The following is an 11,614-nucleotide window of genomic DNA, read 5'->3' as shown; positions in this document are numbered from 1 at the left end:
GTCTTTGAATTACGTTTTTAAAATTAGTAATTTTCAATCATTAAGATGTGCATTAAACTGAGAACAATTCTGTACTTAATGTAAGAGCGTGCGCGAGCTAATTTGCAAAGCAATGCGGTAAAATAGGCGCTAATGATCTGTGTTTTTGCGGTGTTAGATTTTGACAACGGAGGGAAATATACAGTGTTTTCATGTAAACATCTGATTTCTGCAGAGTAAGATTACGGTTAACACCTTTAAATATTACATAAATGTATTATTTTGTATTTTTATTAAACTTATTGAGTGTAGGCCTATAAATCAGCAGCAAAAAGTAATTCTTGAAAAAATCTGCACAGTAATTTTATCAAATCTACACGTTAATAAAAACAAATTGCTATTAGTACTCTTATAAAATTCAATTAGGCAATCATACATTTCTCAATTTTATATTTATATATTAATGTCAAGAATTTAGAAGTGTATTTATATAGCCTACGCTACACTACACAGAAATAATACACAATTAAATTATGCTTATTTGAAATGCATTGAGCAGGCTAGGTATGAAACGCTTCAAAACAGAGCGCACAAAGCGCGTATGCGCATCGCAGGTGCAGAATGATGTGCTCAAAGCGACATGGAGTCACAGCAAGTGTGCATTTAAAAGTTCACGGCACAAAGCGAAGACATGTCGAGCGCACACATTCTAGTGTTTATCTGTCCAACAGTTTATTGATCATTTGTTTCTTCAGTTTTAAATTCCAGTTATTGTGCGTCTGATGCCGATTCATAGTCCTTGTGATCTAACAGGCACACGGTAGCGAGTCGTTTAAAAACAGCAACAAACTCCAACAAAATAAAGTCATTTTATGTAAATCCACAGCCTTTTCTCTACAGATCAAGCATTATAATGTTAATATATCATATTGGAGAGAGTTTTACCGTGCATCCTGCTGTAACCGGCAGAGGCGCGCGCGCTGTTTGAATAACGTTAGTTAAGTTAGCTGTTACTGAATGGAGATTGACAGCCGCAGAGGAGCGAAAACGAGTTTCCGTAAACTTTAATGATGTAATACGACATCTGTCCCTCACATTAAGCTATGGAATGGCCTCAGATGACTTTGTCACCCAAACTGACGTGAAAAAAGCGCGAGGCGCCGAAAAGCGCGCTGTTTGCATCCCTGTATGTATGGTGTGATACTATAAAGTATTGGTATATTATTCAAACAGAGTACGAACATAAATGTATGCTATTCTACCTGGAGTAGATATTTATGTTAAAACAATGTCAATGCTCGATGATGCATTTGGAGCTCACCTTTCTTTTCAAAAAACTGAGTGAGCAACTGCTTGCCCTCATTTGCCTTTCTCTCTTTAATCTTCTTTTCTTTTCGTTTTTTAGCCCCTTATTTTCCTTTCTTAAGGAAAGACATGACTCTTCCCCTGTCTTCCTAATTCCTATCACAGCTCACTCCAGCTCCTCCTGTCTCTCATCAACTGATTCACCGCGGGTCCGTAGCAGAAGCACCTGACCTGCGGGTCGTACCATTTACATTGATTCGAGAGGGGTGGTGGGGCCCTGCACAGCATGAAAATCACTTTTTTATACCAAACCAGTGCCTAACTACAAGTTTAGTTTTGCACAGGAACTTTTTTATTTGTACATAAATGTTATAAAAATGTTAGTGCATGTATATGTATGTATAGAAAACTGACTTCTAAGGGCCCCCCCCTGCCTCGGGCCCTGGGAACTCGGTACCCTTTATCCCCCCAGTCCGACGCCCCTGACCAAACCTGACACCCTCCGGCCCCTGGCTGCGCCTAGAAATTCTGTCCATAAAAATTATGAACAGAACTGGCGACAAAGGGCAGCCCTGCCGGAGTCCAACATGCACCGGGAACAAGTCTGACTTACTGCTGGCAATGCGAACCAAGCTCCTGCTTCGGTCGAACAGGGACCGGACAGCCCTTAGTAAAGGACCCCGGACCCCATACTCCCGGAGCACCCTCCACAGGCCGCCGCGAGGGACAAAGTCGAATGCCTTCTCCAAATGCACAAAGCACATGTGGACTGGTTGGGCAAACTCCCATGAACCCTCCAGCATCCTGTAGAGGGTATAGAGCTGGTCCAGTGTTCCACAGCCTGGACGAAAACCACACTGTTCCTCCTGAATCCGAGGTTCTACTATCGGCCTCTCCAGTAACCTGGCATAGACTTTCCCGGGGAGGCTGAGAAGTGTGATCCCCCTGTAGTTGGAACACACCCTCCGGTCCCCCTTCTTAAAAAGAGGGACCACCACCCCGGTCTGCCATCCCAGAGGCACTGTCCCCGACCGCCACACGATGCTGCAGAGGCGTGTCAGCCAAGACAGCCCCACAACATCCAGAGACTTGAGGTACTCAGGGCGGATCTCATCCACGCCCGGTGCCTTGCCACCGAGGAGTTTCTTGATTACCTCGGTGACTTCAGCTTGGGTGATGGACGAGTACACCTCTGAGCCCTCAGCCTCTGCTTCCTCAATGGAAGAAGTGACGGCGGGATTGAGGAGATCCTCACAGTATTCCTTCCACCGTCCAACAACATCCCCAGTTGAGGTCAACAGCTCCCCACCTCTACTGTAGACAGCGTTGGTAGGGCACTGCTTCCCCCTCCTGAGGCGCCGGACGGTTTGCCAGAATCTCTTCGAGGTGGTGAAAAAGTATTGTTTACCTTGTAACATAAATCTGTGCTGCGACGGATCACAGGTGATGAATAGTTTTAAAGGCGCAATTTTTGCGAAGTCGAACTGGAAGTCATGTTAATCTTGGAATAATACGGCCACCGTAGGAGCTTAAACGCCCTTGGAATTGGAAGGAAAAGAAACTAATATTCATTGGGTAGTCATATACAATTTCACCGCTAGATGGGGAAAATTATCACACAGTGTAGCTTTAAGATAGTGTAACCACTATTATTATTAGAGTAAATACAACTTAATGATGTTCCCAGGTCAACAATAGACTACAAATGCTCTACATAATATTTGAATTTCATTCATAACACCCTGAGTCAGCACAAGATAATTCATTATTATTATTATTATTATTATTATTATGACATAATAGTAGATTACTGTTTGTCTTGTATTCAATATTGTATTATTATTATTATTATTATATAATTAAACACAATGAACGATTCACCTTAACCCCATAGAGAATCTATAGGGCATTGCTAAGAGAGAGATGGGAGACATGAGACCGAACAATGCAGAAGAGCTGAAGGCTGCTACTGAAGCATCCTGGTCTTCATAACACCTCCGCAGTGCCACAGGCTGATAGCATCCATGACACGCCGCACTGAGGCAGTTATTCATGCAAAAAGGCCCCAAACCAAGACCTGAGTACATATGTGTCACAGGTCGGGGGTGGAGCGCCAGCGGGCCGCCCACCCCTTCGCTTGCGTGCCGCCCCTGAGGAGCCGGCCGTGGGCACGAAGGAGACAGGCAGACACAGAATTCTTAACAAATATACTCTTTATTAAATAATAAAAACAATGTTAAAAGTCTCTTCAGTTCAGGTTATCTCTTCATGTATCTCTGCACCTTCAGACCGAGAGAGGAATGAACATGATTCACAGCTTCCGCGTTCTCTTCACTGTTCTCTTCGCGTTTCTCAGCACCTTCAGACAGAGGGAGGAATAAACAAAAGTCACAGCTTCCACGTTCTCTTCTTCAGCGTTCTCTTCGTGTTTCTCAGCACCTTCAGACAGAGAGAGGAATGAACATAATTCACAGCTTCCGCATTCTCTTCTTCAGCGTTCTCTTCGTGTTTCTCAGCACCTTCGGACAGAGAGAGGAATGAACATAATTCACAGCTTCCACATTCTCTTCAGCGTTCTCTTCGCGTTTCTCAGCACCTTCAGACAGAGAGAGGAATGAACATAATTCACAGCTTCCGCATTCTCCTCTTCAGCGTTCTCTTCGCGTTTCTCAGCACCTTCAGACAGAGAGAGGAATGAACATAATTCACAGCTTCCACGTTCTCTTCTTCAGCGTTCTCTTCGTGTTTCTCAGCACCTTCAGACAGAGAGAGGAATGAACATAATTCACAGCTTCCGCATTCTCTTCTTCAGCGTTCTCTTCGTGTTTCTCAGCACCTTCGGACAGAGAGAGGAATGAACATAATTCACAGCTTCCACATTCTCTTCAGCGTTCTCTTCGCGTTTCTCAGCACCTTCAGACAGAGAGAGGAATAGACACGTGTAACTCACAGCATTAGCAGACTCGTCCAGCATTAGCAGGTTCTTCATTGAGCTCAGGCAGAGAGAGGAATGGACAGCTGTGATTGCGAGTGAACAGCAGAAATAATCCCACACTCACATTTCCACCACACACTGCAAGGTTTCACTCGTGCTCATTTCCACAATAAAACTGCAACTCGACAGACCCACAGTGCAACAAGGCCTCCGCCCGCCATCCAGCCGAAGTTCTCTCTGGCTCTCTCATCTGTCTCTCTCGTCTGTCTCTCTCCCGCGGCCTCCCGCCGCGACCGCGGCCACGGCCGCTCACGTGCTGCGCGTCTCACCTCTCATTCTCGTCGTGTCCCCCTCTGCTCGTGCCTCTCTCTCCCGCGGCCTCCCGCCGCGACCGCGACCGCGGCCACGGCCGCTCACGTGCTGCGCGTCTCTCTCACAACCCCCGCGGGGAAGAACCACCCCACTTTCTCCTCCTCTGACTTTTTATACTCTCATGAGCTAGTGTGGCCCCATTCAAACGCTCAGCGCAAATTACCCACACCTGCTGTCAATCCGCCACTAGGTTACCATAGCGACAGGCACTCGCCCAGGCTTATTTGTCACCCCGTGACATACCCCCCCACCAATCCGCTCCAGGGACGCCGAAGAAAAGGGAAGGGGGAAAAAAAAAGGAGGAGAAAAAAAAAATAAAAAATAAATAAACAAGCAAAAATAAACAAAAAAAGGAAAAAAACTGGTCGCCATACCTTCGGCCCACGGTTGCTCAACTCAGGGCGGCATCCTGCCGACTACGCCATTTTATGTCACAGGTCGGGGGTGGAGCGCCAGCGGGCCGCCCACCCCTTCGCTTGCGTGCCGCCCCTGAGGAGCCGGCCGTGGGCACGAAGGAGACAGGCAGACACAGAATTCTTAACAAATATACTCTTTATTAAATAATAAAAACAATGTTAAAAGTCTCTTCAGTTCAGGTTATCTCTTCATGTATCTCTGCACCTTCAGACCGAGAGAGGAATGAACATGATTCACAGCTTCCGCGTTCTCTTCACTGTTCTCTTCGCGTTTCTCAGCACCTTCAGACAGAGGGAGGAATGAACAAAAGTCACAGCTTCCACGTTCTCTTCTTCAGCGTTCTCTTCGTGTTTCTCAGCACCTTCAGACAGAGAGAGGAATGAACATAATTCACAGCTTCCGCATTCTCTTCTTCAGCGTTCTCTTCGTGTTTCTCAGCACCTTCGGACAGAGAGAGGAATGAACATAATTCACAGCTTCCACATTCTCTTCAGCGTTCTCTTCGCGTTTCTCAGCACCTTCAGACAGAGAGAGGAATGAACATAATTCACAGCTTCCGCATTCTCCTCTTCAGCGTTCTCTTCGCGTTTCTCAGCACCTTCAGACAGAGAGAGGAATGAACATAATTCACAGCTTCCACGTTCTCTTCTTCAGCGTTCTCTTCGTGTTTCTCAGCACCTTCAGACAGAGAGAGGAATGAACATAATTCACAGCTTCCGCATTCTCTTCTTCAGCGTTCTCTTCGTGTTTCTCAGCACCTTCGGACAGAGAGAGGAATGAACATAATTCACAGCTTCCACATTCTCTTCAGCGTTCTCTTCGCGTTTCTCAGCACCTTCAGACAGAGAGAGGAATAGACACGTGTAACCAGGGGCGTAGCACCAAATTTTGGGCCCTGGGTACAAACCATCTTGCTGGGCCCCCGTACCAAATACCATAGTGATACCAATGGGTGGGGTATTGCATTTTTATCATAAAAACACTTAAAATGTAAACAAAATAAGCCACACTCTGATTAATATATTTTTGTTTTATTGTCAAAAGTACAAGTTAATTGATGATTATTTGTCTGTTTAAAATAAATGCAGACTATAGAATCACAGGGTACACTAACCGCCAAACTAGACATTCAGTCTTTGAATTACGTTTTTAAAATTAGTCATTTTCAATCATTAAGATGTGCATTAAACTGAGAACAATTCTGTACTTAATGTAAGAGCGTGCGCGAGCTAATTTGCATAGCAATGCCGTAAAATAGGCGCTAACGATCTGTGTTTTTGCGGGTGTTAGATTTTGACAACGGAGGGAAATATACAGTGTTTTCATGTAAACATCTGATTTTTGCAGTGTAAGATTACGGTTAACACCTTTAAATATTACATAAATGTATTATTATGTATTTCTATTAAACTTATTGAGTGTAGGCCTATAAGTCAACAGCAAAAAGTAATTCTTGAAAAAATCTGCACAGTAATTTTATCAAATCTACAAGTTAATAAAAACAAATTGCTATTAGTACTATTAGTATAAAATTCAATTAGGCAATCATACATTTCTCAATTTTATATTTATATATTGTCAAGAATTTAGAAATGTATTTATATAGCCTACGCTACACTACACAGAAATAATACACAATTAAATTATGCTTATTTTAAATGCATTGAGCAGGCTAGGTATAAAAAAATATAGGCTTTTAATAATATTTCAGTGCGCAAAACCATGATAATATGAAACGCTTCAAAACAGAGCGCGTATGCGCATGGCGGGTGCAGAATGATGTGCTCAAAGCGACATGGAGTCACAGCAAGTGTGCATTTAAAAGTTCACGGCACAAAGCGAAGACATGTCGAGCGCACAAATCCTAGTGTTTATCCGTCCAACAGTTTATCGATCATTTGTTTCTTCAGTTTTAAATTCCAGTTATTGTGCGTTTGATGCCGATTCATAGTCCTTGTGCTGTTTGTGATCTAACAGGCACACGGTAGCGAGTCGTTTAAAAACAGCAACAAACTCCAACAAAATAAAGTCATTTTATGCAAATCCACAGCCTTTTCTCTACACTGTAAAAAGTTTAACTATTATTTACTCAATTTAATTTAACATTTAAACATTAAAAAAACAATATTTATGAGTAATATTAACTGTTTTTATTAATGAGTAATATTAACTTTTTTATTTTCTCTAAACCTTTGTAAAATAGTAGGCTACTCCAGACAACCACCAGTATACATTACATTGGCCTTTATTTTCAATGTGTACAGCAATACAGCACATTTTAGACTGTTTTTTCATGTATACAATATTGCCTGCATTTAAACTTATTTAACAAGTAAAAATGAAATATTTAAACATTCAGGTAGCCTAATTCAAGTGTAATCAACCACTCTTATCCAATATCCACCGAATCTGCGCTGGTCCTCGTGCCGGAGACAGACTCGCGCTCTGCGGGTGAACTTTGAACTTCTCAGTCACTGTCTGAGGCACAGCCGAAATATACTGCGAGCGACTGACATAACCTGCCAATAAACAAAAAGTGATAGTTCTGAGGACATTTTATCATCCAAATGATAATAATTATATTCATTATCATTATGAAAGTCATGTGTTTATGCAAAGCGTTTCAATCACGCAAAAAAGACAAACGCGGCTCTCGTCTCCTTTAGGTGTCGAATTACGCCTCTGTATGTTGTTTTGCATTAAATATGATTTAAAGCACAGTAATGATTTTATAGATAAAATAAAACATACACCAACCTGAATTTCACAGTGAAAATGCACCAAATCTGCGACGCTGAGAAGAGAGCTGTTGTCCTGGAGACTGGAGAGTTCAAACAGCCACGCTCACTCCAACCGTCGAGTTTTCGTCACGTCAGAGGGTGGGGGGGTGGGGCGGGGGGGGCATTGTTTTAATTGAGTAAACTTACTCAATTTTAAGAGCGTGTTAAATATATTAATAATATTGATTTGAATTAAGTAATTTTTTTGTTTCTTGAAACAGATCAGTTTAATTAAACATTCTCAAATATTTTGATAAAAATTTCACATATATATTAAGTATATTATAAAGAAATAATTGGTTAGTCAAATACTAAATTATTTTATTGAAAAAAACTTAAATATATCTTTAAATTTTAGATAAAATTAACTGTTGGATTTTTACTCAATTATTTTGGTATGTTTAATTCAAACAATCAAGTAAACGATATACAGAGATTTTATTAAGTTAATAAAGTTAAAAATTTCTGTAATATTTACTAAGCCACAGAATAATTTTTTACAGTGTACAGATCAAGCATTATAATGTTAATATATCATATTGGAGAGAGTTTTACCGTGCATCCTGCTGTAACCGGCAGAGGCGCGCGCGCTGTTTGAATAACGTTAGCTAGCTGTTACTGAATGGAGATTGACAGCCGCAGAGGAGGGAAAACGAGTTTCCGTAAACTTTAATGATGTAATACGACATCTGTCCCTCACATTAAGCTATGGAATGGCCTCAGATGGCTTTGTCACCCAAACTGACGTGAAAAAAGCGCGAGGGGCCGAAAAGCGCGCTGTTTGCATCCCTGTGTGATACTATAAAGTATTGGTATATTATTCAAACAGAGTACGAACATAAATGTATATGCTATTCTACCTGCAGTAGATATTTATGTTAAAACAATGTCAATGCTCGATGATGCATTTGGAGCTCACCTTTCTTTTAAAAAAAACTGAGTGAGCAACTGCTTGCCCTCATTTGCCTTTCTCTCTTTAATCTTCTTTTCATTTCGTTTTTGAGCCCCTTATTTTCCTTTTGTTAAGGAAAAACATGACTCTTCCCCTGTCTTCCTAGTTCCTATCACAGCTCACTCCAGCTCCTCCTGTCTCTCATCAACTGATTCACCGTCCGCGGGTCCGTAGCAGAAGCACCTGACCTGCGAGTCGTACCATTTACATTCATTCGAGAGGGGTGGTGGGGCCCTGCACAGCATGAAAATGACTTTTTTATACCAAACCAGTGCCTAACTACAAGTTTAGTTTTGCACAGAAACTTTTTTATTTGTACATAAATGCTATACAAATGTTAGTGCATGTATATGTATGTATAGAAAACTGACTTCTAAGGGCCCCCCCCTCCCTCGGGCCCTGGGAACTCGGTACCCTTTATCCCCCCAGTCCGACGCCCCTGTTCCCCAAACTACTTCAGAGGACACTAACGTTAACAACTCGCTGGCAGACAGGACAGACCAGCTTTTGATATGAAGCAAAGTCTCATTTGGTAATTTCAAACACTTCAACTTTCAAATGTGGTAATTTTTTAAAGAAATGTAAACAATACCGTTTTGTGGCTCTTGAATGTGTCGGACAGATCGCTGTAGAGCCTCAGTTAAAGCTGCTCGTGAACCAACCATCTCTACCTTCTAGTTAATTTATATTTATAGCATCAAATAAACATGAATGAATATAAAAAGGAATGTTGTTTTGACCATGGAAAGACGTTTGTTGCCTACCCTCCGTTTTTCAAGTTCAAATCCTCATGTTAATCTACTATGATTGGTCAGATCGCCTGTCAAACAAACTGCTGTTTGAATACACCAAACACTGATCCCTAAAACTATCCGTCATTGTAACCTTAACCAATGAAATAAGCTGCAGGGCGGGATTTCTGCTTAACTGGTTTGCGCCCAGTGGAATTTAAAAAAAATATTTTTATAGAAAGATTAAAAATACGGGAGAAATTCGGGGAAATATTTAAACGGGATGATAGCGGGATAGTAATGTAAAATACGGGAGAATCCCGGGAAAAACGGGAGGGTTGACAGGTATGGGTAGGAGGGGCATCAATAACCGCTAGGGGGGGCACGGCCCTCGAATGCCCCACCACAGCGCCGACGCTGCCCCTCATCCAGGTCGTACTCGTCCCGCTCTCGGGTGCGTTTCCTGTACAACGACGTAACTCGCTGCTAAACTACAATACATCATTGAAGAAATCAACTAGCTAGTCAAGACTGTTTCCTGAAACCATATTGTCACAAATTGGTCGTTCAACCACATTGGTTAAAGATGTCATGCAGGTTGTGGAGTAAACATTTTTTTTTTTTAAAGATTCAGTTTGAGATCGAATTAATGCTAGATGTTTTGCTATGAATTACGAGCATCTGAGGACTATTTCTATTTTTTCTCAGTTATTTTGCTTTATTTCCAGATTCAATCATAGACTCGTTCTTGCGCACTAGAGCACGTTCACACATGCGCACTCTTCAAAAACTACGCTTTAAATCTCTTCAGGGTCGGCGCCAGGACATACAGAACGAGGGGGCCTCCTTGTGTCACTGGCGGAGGGGGGGGGGGGCATACCTCTCCCACCCTCAATAATAATAATACACCCACTTTTAATTAAAACAACAACCTCTATAAATCCATGATTGCTTGAATGATCAAGCACGTTAGGTGTTTTAGACGAATACAGATTATTATGAATAAAGAGTAGAAGTTGACTCAAAAAAAATACTTAACGTCATGACGTACAGTCATATTTCAATCAATTACATACAGCTGCTAGTGACGTAATTTATTTAATCGCCTGTCGCGAGTGAAAATGCAAAGTTGCAAAGCTGATTTTATTCTAGTCTAAACTAAATTAATTTACATATATATATATATATATATAGCCTATTGAGAGTGAGGAGTCACGTGCCGACTTGGGTTGATTTGGGCGGGGTCTGAGCCTGTCGGCCATGATGGAAGGAGACGCTATCGGTTGCCAGGGGCAACGCCTTCAGAACTACACAGAAGCGCGACTAAACATTCCAGAGCTCTTTCATTTGTGCGCATTTATTAGGCTATTATTATTATTATTAGGCTATGTATTATTTCAGCGGGACACAGACTGATCTACGAATACGAAAAAGAAAAAGAAGAAAGTAAAGCAATGCAAAAAGATAAAGCGAAAGAAAAGGGACCTTACAGGAACAAGCCCACACCAAGCGCAAAATAGCGAAGATAACATGAGATATAATTCGTCTTGTGTTGACCTAACGGGCGATCTTTGGTCTTGTGAATCTTGTTCCCTGGCCAAACTGAGGGCTAAGTGAAATTTCATAACTTTATATTTAGGCTATTTAACTTTACCGTTGTTGTAATGTTAGACTAGAGCGCTGACTTTGTATGTTTGACTGAATCGTTTGCTTTATTTCTTATTGTATAGCTTCTTGTACTTTTTACTTATAGGCTACTTTTATTATGGCTATTATTGATAAAACTGAAATTCAATAAAAAGAGACGGTTTATTATTATTATTTTTTTTTTATTACAGTGATGATCAGAGTACAAATGCACATAATATATTGCCTGAACCATATTAATAAGTTTAATATTTTTAAAATTTAAACGAAAAGAACAATTTAAATATAACAATTTAAAAAAAAAAGTTTTGTTATAAATATGCTAACGTTACATGTAGTGAATATAATAAATATGCGTTGCCTGAATCACATTTGTGTAGCTGCTAATGTTTAAGATTTCTTTAAATGAAAACGAAAAGAGGCAGTGTAGTGTTTTATAACATATTTCGTTTTATTGTTGCAGTTTTTACTTCCAGGCATGGTAAAACAGTGCGGA

The sequence above is a fragment of the Rutilus rutilus genome, assembly GCF_951802725.1.
Source record: "Rutilus rutilus genome assembly, chromosome: 24".
NCBI lineage: Eukaryota > Metazoa > Chordata > Actinopteri > Cypriniformes > Leuciscidae > Rutilus > Rutilus rutilus.
Note: the sequence above shows the minus strand (reverse complement) of the source record.